General features: G+C 36.6%; 1 pseudogene; it reads right to left on the reverse strand.

The window, feature by feature from the left end:
* Nucleotides 1–13,409: 13,409 nt before the first annotated feature.
* Nucleotides 13,410–14,365, reverse strand: LOC101607146 (annotated as a pseudogene).
* Nucleotides 14,366–14,659: the final 294 nt, after the last annotated feature.

A 14,659-nucleotide genomic window follows, 5' to 3' on the forward strand; every position in this document is an offset into this window, starting at 1 on the left:
TAGTGACTTGTAGAAAGAGTGAGTTGCATGGTGTCATTTCTTCTATTTTTCCAGGAACGAATTATGATATACTATGAGAGAACACAGTAATGGAACACCTTATATATGTAATTAATTAATTTGGCAAACAGGCTGTTATAGAGCTTACTGTGAGAGAGACAACCTCAGCTGAGGTGTCACACAGTGTCCTCGCTAGAGTACAGAGAAAGTTAAATGCATGTGAAGGAATTCTCATTCAAACAGCGAAATTCTATAATGAAAAATGATCCTCATATTTTATTTCTTACTAGAAAAAAAAAGAAGAAAAATTTTAATGAGTTTACCTGCCCATATTAGTGTTGTACTAGGTAAGGAGCTATGGATACCTCCTGAATCAAGGTGAGGACTTACTATCCTGAGCCAGTATGATTATACAGAGAGAAGGAGAGAAGAAAGCAAGGTGTTTAAAAAGTCAGAACCAGTTTCTTTATATACTCATCATAGATCCTGTTTCTCCTTGTCTGAGCAACAACAGGTCTATGTGTCCTTCTTTACTTTCCAGACATAGCTATTTCTCAGGCTTGTGTTTGAAGAGCCATTTTGGCAATAACAAACTGTCTCTTTGTGACAGTGACCAGGCATGCTTACTGATCTTTAACAAGTCTATAGGAGCTAAAGAAGAGCTGAACTGCCACTGAAGATGTTCTGATAAACAAATGTACCTAAAAATGAGACTGACCAGGAAAGCAGCAGAACAGAAATAATACCACACTATGTTTGTTCATTTATCAGTAAGTCACTTACATGTGGCTTCTATTAAGATGAACTTTAACAGAAAGTTAGCTGAAAAAAAAAAAAAACACAGATGAATTAAATCATGTGGTTCAATCACTTGCAGCACAAAAATAAATACAACAATAACAACAAAACATGCCTAGAGTGGATCGCTAATTCTCAGTGAAAGACCTGGTCATAGAAGATATTTAATAACATTTACTGAGTCAATAAATGAATGTGCCAATAAGTAATACAAAATGACCCATATAGCTTTAAAATATAGGCCTGAAGGACATGAGGTAATTAATATAGAATTTTCAATGTACATAAATATGTAGTGGGCTAAAGAGGTGGGACAATGGTTAAAAGCACAAGCATAATGCTGTAGCCCACCTCTCCAGGACCATACAAAGCTGGATTCAGTAGTGCACATACATAACCCTACCAAAACTACAGCAAGATGAGAGGCACAGACAGGAGAACCCCTGGAAGCTAATGACTAACTACCCTTCTGTATTCAGTGGGAAACAAGAGACCCTGTGTCATACAAGGTGGAAGGCAAGGATCAATAAGCCACTTTGTCCTCTGATCTTTACATAAGTGCTGTGGTGTGTGCATTTCTATGCTTTTACACATGAACAATCCTCTCTCTGATCTCTCTCTCTCCCTCTCTCTCTCTCTCTCTCTCTCTTTCACACACACACACAAACACACACACACACACACACACACACACAAAGATTAAAATGGTGAAGATAAAAATTTAAAATAAATATGCAGTATCCCAAGAAAAGAGGCAATTAGTAGTCACATGTAAAATGAGAAATGATACATGTTCTCTCACATATGAGAAACATGGGGTACACTTACAGAAATCAAAAAAATTATAACATCGATCAGCTGGTCTCTATTTAAGGAAGTGAGATGCATTGCAATTCAGTAGTGTGAATTGTAGGATCAGTGTATTAGTTACTTTCCTCATGCTGTTACCAAGTACCTGACTTGGAAGCAACTTCAGGGAGCAAAGAGTCATTTTACCTCACTGAATAGATACAATCTATCAAGGTCAGGGAAATTATGGAGGTGAGTGGCTCTGTGTCAGAGGTCATGTTTGACACCAACTTATTATGTGACACAATCCAGAAAACAAAGTGGACCAAAATCAGAGCTGGACCATAAACTCTATAGCCTGCACCCAGGCCATTCTGAATGGTTTTACAAACTTACAAGACAAAAGCACCAGTTGGGACCATATGTTTAATACATGGAGGACATTTTACATTAAAACCATAACATTCTGTTCCTTTCCCCCATAGGATCACAGTCTTCTCGTAATGCAAACTGCATTTAGCGCACTTTCAAAAGCCTCTAGTCTTATACTGTCAATTCCGTTCAAAATCCATAGTCCTTTCTGGTATCTTCAGACAATTTCTCAAACACAAATCTTAAAACAAACAGGTGTCACACCTACATCATATAATGGAACAGAATAAACGTTCATATTGCAAAAGAGAGTTGTGCGTGAAGGAAGAAATGATCAGACCACACTGCCCCGAACCCCAGAGCAGGACAAACCTCAAATCAAAAGCACCAAGTGTGGTAACCTAAGCCTCATTGATGACAGGATTCATGTCTCACTAGGCTTGGATAACCATGCCCCTGTAGCTTTGTTGTCTGCCGTGCATGAGGCTTTTCTCTTGGGCTAGCTCCATTTGGTGTCTGCATCTTTCCTTGGGTAGTATCTCAAATTTATAGCATTTCTGGTCTAATAGGTGTGTCTGAACAGCTTAGGCTTCAGATTCTCAGCATCAATCTTGTATGCTCAGGACCTCAATGCAGAGATGCATTAAAATGCAATGCGGTTCTGGTGCACACTGGGCCCCAGTAGCTTTCTGGAATATTTGTGCAAACTTTAATAAACTTAGCACTCTGGCATCCTATATTTCTGCAAATTTAGAACCTTAAAGATGATATCAAGATCTTCTGCCCTCTCAACATTCAGCTTAGCCTCCATTCACAAAGACATTGGCCTCTAAGTGCTTGCCTATCTCAAAATGGAAAGAAAAAAAAATATGTCTTGTTCAAGCACAGTGTTAGGTGTGCTTGCTTTATTCATATACACTCTTATTTCATATTTTCTTTTGTTTTTACTTTCTTTCTTTCTTTCTTTCTTTCTTTCTTTCTTTCTTTCTTTCTTTCTTTCTTTCTTTTTTTAGATAAAGTTTTATTTTTCAGCTCAGCCATCCTGGGAAATAACTATATAAATTAGGTTGGCCTTGAACTCATGGTGACCCTCTGGCCTCAGTGTCCGCAGATCTGAGACAACAGACTTGAACCTTTGTGCCCAATTAGGCACTTTCTTTTTATAATAAAAGTTCTTCAGATGGGTTTGCTCTGTTTCACCTTGAGCTTCCAAGGAATGTAGTGTTGCCTAGAAAGCATCTCTTTTGCAGATGGCATGATCCTATATGTAACAGACCTGATAGCCTCCATTCCAAAACTCTTAAAGGTGATAAAACTCCTTCAGCAAAGGAGCAGGATACAAAATCAATGCACAAAATATCAGTAGCCTTTCTATATGCAAATGACAAAGATACAGAGAAAGAAATAAGTGGCATTGTCTCATTTTCAATAGCAACAAAAAAATAAAATACTTTGGAATAACTTTAACAAGGAACTGAAAGATCTATACAATGAAAACAAAAAACACTAAAAAAAGAAATTGAAGAGGACTTGAGAAAATGGAAAGCCCTCCCACGCTCCTGGATAGGCAGAATTAACATTGTGAAAATGGCAATCCTACCAAAGGCAATGTACAGATTTAGTGCATTTCCAATCAAAATCATTGCTCACTTTTAAGTGAGCTTTTTTTTTCCCCCTCACTTCTGCTAATCTCCTTCACAGTTGTGGCTTCTGTACGTTCCTCTTTGTCCTGTCCTTATGTTTAAATGTTCACACTCCTTTTCTCCCCAGATTACATGCTTTATACGTGTTCCAAAATCAGGTGTGCATGATCACCATATCCTCTAATCCAGTGAGCTTTAACACAGACACAGCCAGGATTCTATGCTGTTTTGAAAATTCTTTTGCTAGAAAAAAACCTAGTTCATTACTCCAGAGTTTGTTCTCATTTAAAATTTCAGGGCAAGAGAAGAACATAGGTAGACTAATCCTAGTCTATTTCTGCTGGAGTCCATGTTCTCTGAAAGTTCCTGAGAAGTTCTTACTTGTCTCAGTCCAATCACATGCTGCTCTTCTGAACCCTCCTCAGAATGGCGCATTAAGCTTTGTTTATATCACATGTTTGCCCACCATATTGTTCCCATAAACCAGTACCAGTGTCTCATGAATCACATGGATAGATTTATCACAACACAGACCCCACTTCTCTGTATAATATTTCTGCATCACGGTGGCCAATTGCTAACAGGAAAGAAAATAAAGAAGGATAGGCTTATTTGGGTGCAAAATTTGTGAGAAAAGTCAATTTGAGGTAGGTGGGTTGGCACACCCTGTAATCTTAGCACTCAGAAAATGGAGGTATGAGGATAATGAGTTGGAGGCCAGAGTGGTATGCATAACATGTTGTTAATAAAGAAAAGCTGTATGGGTACTGGAATATGTTAAATGATCACTACTAGAGACATACATAGTCTAATACTCAGAAATTGTGAATACGTAATTGTGTAGATACAATGAAGGGGCTAAATTTAAATTATGATTTTCCTACTATGTCTGCTTTAGTCCAATCTGACCTAGTAGGCCTTCAAAAATGTAGACTCAGTTTTATTCTGAAACATAAGACATTACAAAATTCAAACTGTGACAAAGGCTTATTACAGTATAGTTGGTTTGGGGCCTGTGAGTCCCCAAGCAAGGACTAATGGAAGGCCCTATAAGTATATGGAAATTGTGATTTTGATTTCTGATTTCCTGTGGGACCTGTTTGAAAATTACAATAAAGACTTAAAAGTGGAGGCATAAAACTATTTGTCTGTTTTTGTGTAGTTAGGTCAACTGTTTACAATCCTGGGATCTAATCCTACATATAAAGTCCAAAAAGACAAACTGACTCATAAACAAACTAATATTTATATTTGTAATTTGTCATGAGAAATGTGGGCATAATATATTTCTGATTTACCAAGTGATTAGAGCATTTTTTGCAAAAATATTGCTTGGTCCTATATGACAATTTATGGTGTATCTGGTCCAATCAAATGCTTGTCACAAAGACCTGAAATTCCTTTAGTTCTCTTAGAAATACATGTGACAAAGTAAGAAAAGGTAGAAAAAATATTGAATATCATGCCAATTTTATCACATCTCATATTTATATTTGAAAATAAGCACAAGGAGTATTTATTATTATTAATTATTATTGTCATCATCTAACAACTGAGTGACCTTTTGACTAATATGAATCACATCATATGATAACATTAACAGAAGTATTCTACCTAAAATCCAAAGCTTATGCCTGTTACATTCCTTTTTTGACACAATGTGATAAGCACAACATTGTCCCTAGGATTACACCTACCATGATGCTCCTCTGAAGTCAACTTAATTATTTTCCACAATGATAAGATATTAAGAAGTGTTAATTCTAGAGGTGGATTTTGGCCTCTAAGTATAACACACTAAGTTTCAATCATAAAATTTCACCAAAAGAACACAAAACATACACAAACATACACAAAGAAGCACACACAAAAACACGTGCATGAGAGAGAAAGAGATCAGTAGGGTGATTTCTTTCATATAAAACATAAGCAAAAATGTAGTAATTAACAATTCTTGTATATTTTTATTTATTTGGATATGTTATCTATTAAATTCTTTACTAGCTTGCCTTCTAATAGCATGTGTTGATTTTATGCTTTACTTATGTTACAGGATTTATCAGTGTAGTCTGCATAAGAAAATTGTTGCTTTGTGTTTCCATGGTAGGAGAAAATTACACACTAAATGTTTCACAGAGGAACTCTTTGAGTTTATCATCAGACTACAAGTGATTAGTGAAGTATGCAGTTGAAACACTTAGGCACAGTATCTGTCTTCATACTAGAAAAGGGAGAAAAGCCAAAATAACAAACCTACGTGGATTTTCCAGGGATGTGAATTAATTAAAATTCAGAAGGAGAGAAAACAAAAGTCCTGAGAAATTTATTAATTTGTTTACAGCTGTTTGAATACGGAATGTGAAAGAGCAGCTTGGGGAATAGCTGTAGATTGGGGGATATATTGATTTTGACGATATTGCTCACTGAAATAGGCAAGTGTTTTGATGTATAAATGCTACAGTGTAACTTGTTTAGTCTATTGATTCATGTGCTTTGATGGAATTGTATATGCATGCTGCTCTGGGACATGTTGAAAAATGAGATGCCATTTCATTATGAGGCATAAAGAGTATACTTAAATATGAAAAGCTGCTGGTTCCTTATGTTATTTCACTGTAGTTTGTGTCCATTGGGACAAAGTTTTTGCAACAGCAACCACCAAATATGCTTTATAGATAAATTATTCTTTTAAATCTGCTCTATTGAAATTACAGAATCAGTATGCCTAGACTTCAAAACCAACTAAAATTATTTTGTACTTAATGATAAAATTTTGAGATAAATTAAACACTTAGTTTTTTTTAACATAGGCAAAACAATTGTGATATTGAAACTGAATTCTATATTAATTCATTTACCTTATTTTAATAATATATGAGATGAATGATATCACATTAAAGTGGTTTGAAAACATTTTTGTGTTTGGTATTTAATAAATAGAAGTTTGTCCTGATTTTATAACTTACAAGGGATCAGATGCTCATTAAATAAGCGTACATTTTAAAGAATCATTTTGTATAATAAAGTTTGACATATATTAAATAATTTACTTCTTAAAAAAACATATAGATAGATAGATAGGTAGATAGATAGATAGATAGATAGATAGATAGATAGATAGATAGATAGATAGTTGAATGGTTCCTAAATCAATATTTCTCTTTCTCCCTCTCTCTCTTTCTGTTCTCTTTAACTAGACATGGTTGTGTAGATGGTTTGAATTATGTATCCCCCATATACTCATGTTTTCTAAATTGCAGATCCCCAGCTGGTGGTAATTTGGGAACTGAGCTTTCTGGAGGCAGTGTATTGTTAGGTAGGCTTATGGTTTTGGTAGCCAGCTTTCCTTTGCCAGAACTCTCTACACTTTTCTCCTTCTATTGTTCATCTGATGCTGGCTAAGAAGTGATATCCAGTCTCTGCTCATGCCACATTTTTACCTGCCTCCAGGGAGCATATCCTCAAGTCTGTAAGCCAAAATAAATCCTTTTCACTAACAAGAAGTTTTTGCTCATGTGCTTTGTGCCAGGAATGTGAAACTGACTACAACAGTAAAAGTGGTACCAGAGGAGTGGGGTTGTTGATTCTAGATACCTTACTGTTGCTTATGGCCTTTGGTAACTAATTTATAGGAGAAATATTGGAGGATTTGAAACTTTGGCATAAGAAACACCCTGTATAGATTCAAGTACAGCTCTATGGATTCTGGTCAGAAATAAAAGACCTTAACATATTTAAAACTATGAACTTTAAGATCTGGCTTAAAAGAGGAAGAAAGAGCTTTGTTGGGACTGGTCTAGAAGCAGTTTGTGTGAGGGGCTTGCTGCATTCTGCCTGCCTGTGTCATGAGAACTTGTGGAGGTTTATATGGTATAGAAATATACTGGTGTGTGAAAGCTTCAGGCTATAGACAACAGATTGTTTCCATTGTGATTGCATTATAGATTACAACTATTGTGATTGGGCCAGCTGATCTGCATTGCCACAGCAAGAAGAATGTGAACTTTTTTGAAGTAAGGGTCCTGAATACTGAAGGCATGTCTTACTTTTCCTACTACTATGGATTATCACAAACGTAGGAAAGAGAGGGTCATTGGATTTGCAATGCAGTTTTATTTTTTGGAAATGGCCAAGGGCAATGCAAAACAAGAGTTTTTGAAACTCCCTGCATGGAGCTCTGATAGAGTCTTGAGGATGAAGTCTGGATTGTGATACCAGGACTATAGGATGGCTGTCAAGGACAGGAGCCAGCTTAGATCAAGTTTTCTGTGGGTTTTTGAGAGCCTAAATAAAGGGGTGGAATTGGAAATACAAAGACTCTTAACTGGTTAGAATTATCAGGATGGGAGAACTTGTGACTGACTAGAATTGTCAGACTTGCAATTACTGAATTTGATGTTTTCCCTATGTCTTTTAAGTCTTGTATGAGTTCAGTCTTTCTTTGCTATGTCCATTGTCATCTTTTGCAATACAAATGTTTATTCTGTACCATTATGTGACTTTAAAAAAAAAATTGGGAGTGATATTGTGGCTCAATTAAAAGGCATTGTAGATGGGGATATGATATTAAGACAGCATTGGGATCCATAAAATATGTGGGTACATCTAAAGTCAGACTAAATGAATTCATTTTATATAGATAGATAGATAGATAGATATAGATATAGATATATTATATATTATGTATTATGTATTATATATTACATATTATATATATATTTTATATATTATATATATATTTTATATATTATATATATATTTTGCACCATGAATGGTAATGAGCTTGTGGTGGCCAGGGGTCAAATATGGTGATTTAAATTAGGTGTCCCGCACAAATTCATATGTTCTGAAAATTAGGTCCCCAAATGATGGTGATTTGGGAATTTGAGTCTCCAGAGGAAGTGTATTGTTGGGAGCAAGTTTATAGCTAAATTCGTCTTGCTAATCTTTGGCATACTGTCTTGATGCTGATCTCTACCTGATGTTGACCAGGAGGTGATGTCCAGCTTCTGCTCATGCCACATTTTCCCCTGTCATTATAGAGCCTCTCCTTGAGCCTGTAAATCAAAATAAACCCTTTCCTTCCACAGGCTGTTTTTGGTCAGTACCTTGTGCCAAAAATGTGAAGCTGACTACCACAATTCTTAACTAAATCATAGACATAGAAGTTAATTCATATATTTGTAAGTCATTCTCAAAAAAAGTTAACTGTTTATTGTAACATTTAATAATTACCCAGATCAAGGGTTTTTGTAAATTCAAACATGCTGAGTTTTGGATGCAGTTCTAATTAACATAGAACACTTTATTTTCACCACTATATAGTCAAATCTACAATAACTAATGCACACATTTATATCAAAGTCTTGCTGGGGATATAATCAATTTATATTTCATAAGATGAATATGTAATTTCCTATTATGATGTTCAATTAAATGAATGCTAACTACTTTTAAAGTATGCATATAAAAATATACTTAGTATGAATATATTATATAAAATAGAGCACATATAATATATATAAATATGGCATTTATAAGTAACAATGATACCTCCTAATTTTATGAATATTAGATATATGAGTCATATTTTGACATGAAGAGAATTATTAAAATAATAGTGTCAATGTTGAGAAACAGGTCTTCGGTAGAGTGATGGTGGTTTCACTGGAACTGATAAGCTAATGTCAACCTATATTAGAAAGCTCTTTCCATTCTCGGGGGATACTTGCTTACAAATCATAGTAATAAAAACAAGATCTTGATTTCCTACTGCAGAAGCAATTTATTCATGAGTAAGTTTATTAAGTCATATATCTCTCTAGAGTAAAGGACAAGAAGATATCCAAAAAGTTCCATGATGCTCAGTAACTCCTAATTTTAGGAACTGAATCTTAAGATACACATCACTGAAGAGGTGTAACATTCTACTATCATCATACTAATATAGGGCTCTGCCTACTGATGGTGCTGCAAATAGCGCAAGGTTTGTTTACTTTTTTTAAGTTTTTTTTTCATATTGAAAATATATAGAAATTTTATTTAGCAACTTATGAACTTCATATAGTCAATCCATTTAATGCGCTCCATTCACATGAAGACTTATATGAAGGCATTAGTCTAGAAATCTCTTTTAATTCTCTATTTTTAACATTTATTATTATAATTATTATTACACAAGAAATTTCATATGGATACATCATGTTGGTACCCACTTTTTCCGCCTCCCTGTCCCAATCCCATTGGTGATGCTCCACAGTGGGGCTGCTCTTACAATCTTTCTGCCCCCTCCTCCACAAAATTCCCTGAGCTATTGTGGGTGAGTTTTAAATCTACCTCAGTGATGACCTCTTAGGAGCCTCTGGATCAGATGATCCGGAACAGCATGGAAGCAGCACTCTTACTTGTCTCCCAGTCCCTCTGTGGATTCAGCTGTGGCTTAGTAACGTGCAAGGGGTAGTGTATCTCCTCTCATCTCACTACCTGCTGAAAAAAAAAAAAAAAAAAAAGAACAAATTTTGCAACAGAGAATGAAGTCAACATAGTTTAAATGAGATTGGAATTATTAATTTAGGGAGAAATTTATGCATGTAACCCCACTTTTAGCCAAAGGCTGGTGAGATCTTAACTTTGGAGAGCATAATCTTTGTTTCTGTAGAATTCAGTTCTGGTTCAAAATTCCAGATAGGGGTTCCTTTATACTGAGCAGATCTCTCAGCCAATCAGAAAGCTATTGGTTACCCACTGCCCAGTATCTCCTGTACACTTCCCAGCACTAGATGGTCTAACTGTCTAGGGACTATCTTTGTGCTGAATTCCAGCCAGGTCTCTCCATGCTCTGTATCAACAACATATGGTGTCTTCAGTAATAGGGTATAAGGTTTTGCCTCAGGCAGGTAATCCAGTGCTTTGGCAGAAAGCTGTCTTGGTTTAGAGACTTCATAGGTCTCTGCAATCAACAACTCAATGTAGGTAGCAGCCAATTTCTGGTATTGGGAGTTACAGGCCAGAGACAGATTTTTTTTTTTCTTTTAAGCTTAGGCTTCATCCCACCCTCACCAGAGCCCTACTTTTCAGGTGTTCCCCACTTGCTCCTCTTGAGGGTTATGCCTATTAGGCTATCTCGAAGGACAAAGGTTTCTATGGAATCAGTTCATTTTGGATATAATTTTTATTTGTCCCCCCTTTCATTCACCTCCCCAGACCATTCCATCCTTATTGTCTGGGCTTGAGTTGCCTATCAGATATGACAGTAACTAGAGAAGGACCAAGTTAAGAATGAGAGATAGGTGATACCCTGCTGCATTTGTCTTTCTGTGGTTGTGTGAGTTCTCTGAATTGAGTTCCAAGTCTGGCCATTTTTCTACAAACTTCATTGTATTGTTTTTGTAACTGCTGAGTAGATATTTCATTGTGTAACTGTACCATAACTTCATTATCCATTCATCCAATGATGGACATCTGGGTTGATTTCAGTCCTTAGCTATAATGAATTTAGCAGCCATAAACATAGTCAAGAATATGTCTCTGTATTGCTGCATGAAGCATTTTGTATAAATGTCCAGTAAGTGAATAACTGGGTCTATTGGTAGCTGTATATTCATCCTTTTGAAGAATCTCAAAACTGATTTCCATAGTGCTCATTAAGTTTACATTCCCATCAAAGGTGGATGAGTGTTCCTCTTTCCCCACATCCTCACCAACAATTGTCATTGTTAGATTTTTTTTTAAGTGATTGACATCATTACTAAAGTAAGGTGGAATCTCATTGTTGTTTTTTATTTGTATTTCCCTAATGTTTAGGTATGTTGAATATTTTTGAGTGTGCATTACCATTTATAATTCTTTCTCTGAGATCTGCCTATTCAGTTCTCTGCCCCGCTTTTGGAATGGGTTGGTTGTTTGATATTCTATTGTTTAGATTTTGGAATTCTTTGTAGATTCTAAATATTAGGCTTCTGTCAGTTGCTTAGCTGGCAAGATTTACCTCCCATTCAGTGGGAAATCTACTGTCTCTGCTTAGGGTGGGTTTGTCTGTGCAAAAGCTTTTTAGCTTCATGAGCTCCCATTGGATGAGAGCTTGTTTAATTTCCTGGGGTGCTAGGGTTTTGTTCAGGAAGCCTTTCTCAATATCTATATTATGGAGAGTGCCTCCTATTTTTATTTCCAGTAAGAGAAGATTTTCAGGCCTTATGTTGATGTCTTTAATCCATTTGGACTTGATTTTTGTGTATGGAGAGATGAGTGGGTCTAATCTAATTTTTCTACATATGGTCATCCAATTTGTTCAACATAATTTGTTGAAAATACTGTCTTTTCTCCAGTCTACATTATTGGCACCTTTGTCAAAGATCAAGTAGCTTCAGTGACTTGACCTAAGGTCTGAGGCACCAATTCTGTTCCCTTGGTATATATTTCTGTTCTTATGCTAGTACCATGCTGTTTCTGGTACTGTGGATTTATAATATAGCTTTAGATTAGGTATGATACCTCCAAAAGAGTTAATTTGCTGGAGATAAGTTTGGATATTTGAGGCCTGGCCATTATCTCTGTGAAGAATGATGCTGGTATTATTGTTGGCATTGCATTAAAAATCTGTACATTTCTTTAGGAAGAATTGCCATTTTTATTTTTTAAGAAAATATATTTATTATTTACCCCACTGAAAGCCAGTATGAACAGTATGCACCATACTTATTTAAACTTCCTTCATATGCGACTGTATGAAGCAAAACTGTCAACACAAAACAGTGGTTACCTTACATACCTGCAGGCTTAAGCATTGAAAATAATACATATTTTGAGTTTTATGGCTAGATATTTTTAGTGTTAGCATTTAGACAAGATATAGCTGGAAAAGAACAACCTTTCATTCATGCTATTTAGGGATGAGTCAGTGATGTGCCCCATTTTAAAAGTTATTACCTTTAACTTTTAATGTGACAAACGTTTCAGGCAGAAATGCTTCCACTTAGCCAACAAGAAGAAATGTCTTGGGTGTTCTGATGCAGCCTTTCATCCCAGCACTCGGAGGCAGAGGTGGGAGGATCACTGTGATTTCGAGGCCAACCTGAGACTACATCATGAATTCCAGGTCAGCTTGGGCTACAGCGAGATCCTACCTTGAAAAACAAAACAAAAATAAAATTAAGAAATCTGTTTCTTAATGTTATTCGTAAGTCTTATTGTTCCATTTCTCATGTTAAGAGATGGCTGGACCACACTCATGTTCTCCATTCTTTCTTAAAGATCACTGATGTATTCAGAGACCGAACTGATAAAGCTTGGGAATCTTGTCTATAATTGAAGAAAATATTCTCTTTTGTTGGTAGTTTTAAACATAATAATCTAGGTTAGTCATTCAAAAGTTTGTTCATCTCAATGGATTTGGTCGGAGTCTTAGATTTAGGCAGCTGCTAATACAATAAGACAGAAACACAAGACGTAACTGGTTTCCAAAGTCACAAAATGACTGGTGGGTGATACATTTTTCCCCACCTTTCTTTCTTTTCATTTCCCCCCCTTTTTTTTAAAGGGAGATAATGGAAAACATCTCATTGGTCAAAGCTGGAGAAAAATTTTTTTCCCTCAAAAGTAAGTGTAAGCTAATGTAGGGGGAAGAGAATTTCCTTAGCATATTTTTATGATCTTCAAAAATTTAAAATTAAATTTATAAAGAACTGGAAGACCAAGGATAAGCAGTTTGGATTTTGCTTCAGTGTTCAGCAATATCATGATAATTTCTAGCATCAAAGCAAAAAGTTTGTGGATCTCAAATATCTTCGGAAGTGCCAGTCTGACTTGGAACTACTGTCCTTACTTCTTTGACAGATGCCTTTCCCAGTATTTGTGACTTAGCTCCAGAAAGTTATCTAGTTTTGCTATTTCCTTGAGGTACTGAGTTAGCTTTAAAAGCTCTTTGTCCTTATCTCGATTGAGGCGTGCTTTCATAAAGGGTCTTATCTTAAGACCATTCTGTGGGTTCATTAGAAAGTTTCTCCCTATGTCATCAAACATAATGGTGTTCTTTTTTGCTGTAAAACTCAGAAAACTTTCCCCATATAACACCAAGAGGCTTTACATCTGTCAAGTCTCTCCTGGGTGTGTGCACGGTGGTCATGACAGCGCTGTCCAGCATGAAGGTGATCTTGTAGTTGGCGTTTGTGCTTACTCCCAGCTCTTTCATCTTAGCTTCAATCCACTTCATATTTGTTGCAGACCAAATAACAATGTCATAATCTTCATAAGCAGATATTAGAAATTCATGAAGATATGGGCCTCATCAGTACTACCCCAGTTTCTGCACAAGACCTATGATCAAATAATGTGTAATCGACATCTAGTACCAGGAGTTTCTTCCCTTCCCAGGGAGGGCTCAGTATTTCCACTTTGTACTCTTTCACGCAGCGGGAAATCTTCAGGAGGTTTTCTTCCCTATTTTCTATTTCAACGACTTCCTCTTCAATGTCAAAGTCATTGATAACATCATCATTGTCCGGGGGTGGACCTAAGACGTCTTCCAAGCTCTCCTCACGAGTTCCCATCATCATGATTTTAGTATTTGGTTTCAGTTTGAGAGCTCCCAGCTTAACATCATTTTCTGCAGGTTTGCCTTTCACTTTGAGGCCAAGCAGCTTCTGGCGCTCTGGCATCACCCCATGAGGGTCTTAAGAAACTGTCCGATCCAGCACAGTATCGTCTTCTGAGAGTGTGGTCACTGCATACTCCTGTCCACCCCATTTCACAATGATAGAGAGAGCCATTTTGGAAGCATATGAAGGAATGGCCTTCCTTCAGAAAAAAGTACCTGAAAAATCAAGTTGCCCTGCACAACGCGAAGCAACTAAAAGGCGGCAATTTCAAAAGTCACACTTGGAACAGGTGGCACGGGCAGTCTGGGGGTGGAGGGGGGAGTGAAACAGTGGTTGTGCAGGGTGAACAGGGAGTGGGACAGTGGACACAGGGGCCAAGGCAGTGGGAGTGGGGCAGCGGTTGTGGGGTTGGAGGGAGTGGGATGATGGTCGGGGCAGGGTTTGGGGATGGTGGTTTCACAGGGT

Source organism: Jaculus jaculus, chromosome 1, assembly GCF_020740685.1.
Source record: "Jaculus jaculus isolate mJacJac1 chromosome 1, mJacJac1.mat.Y.cur, whole genome shotgun sequence".
NCBI classification, from domain to species: domain Eukaryota; kingdom Metazoa; phylum Chordata; class Mammalia; order Rodentia; family Dipodidae; genus Jaculus; species Jaculus jaculus.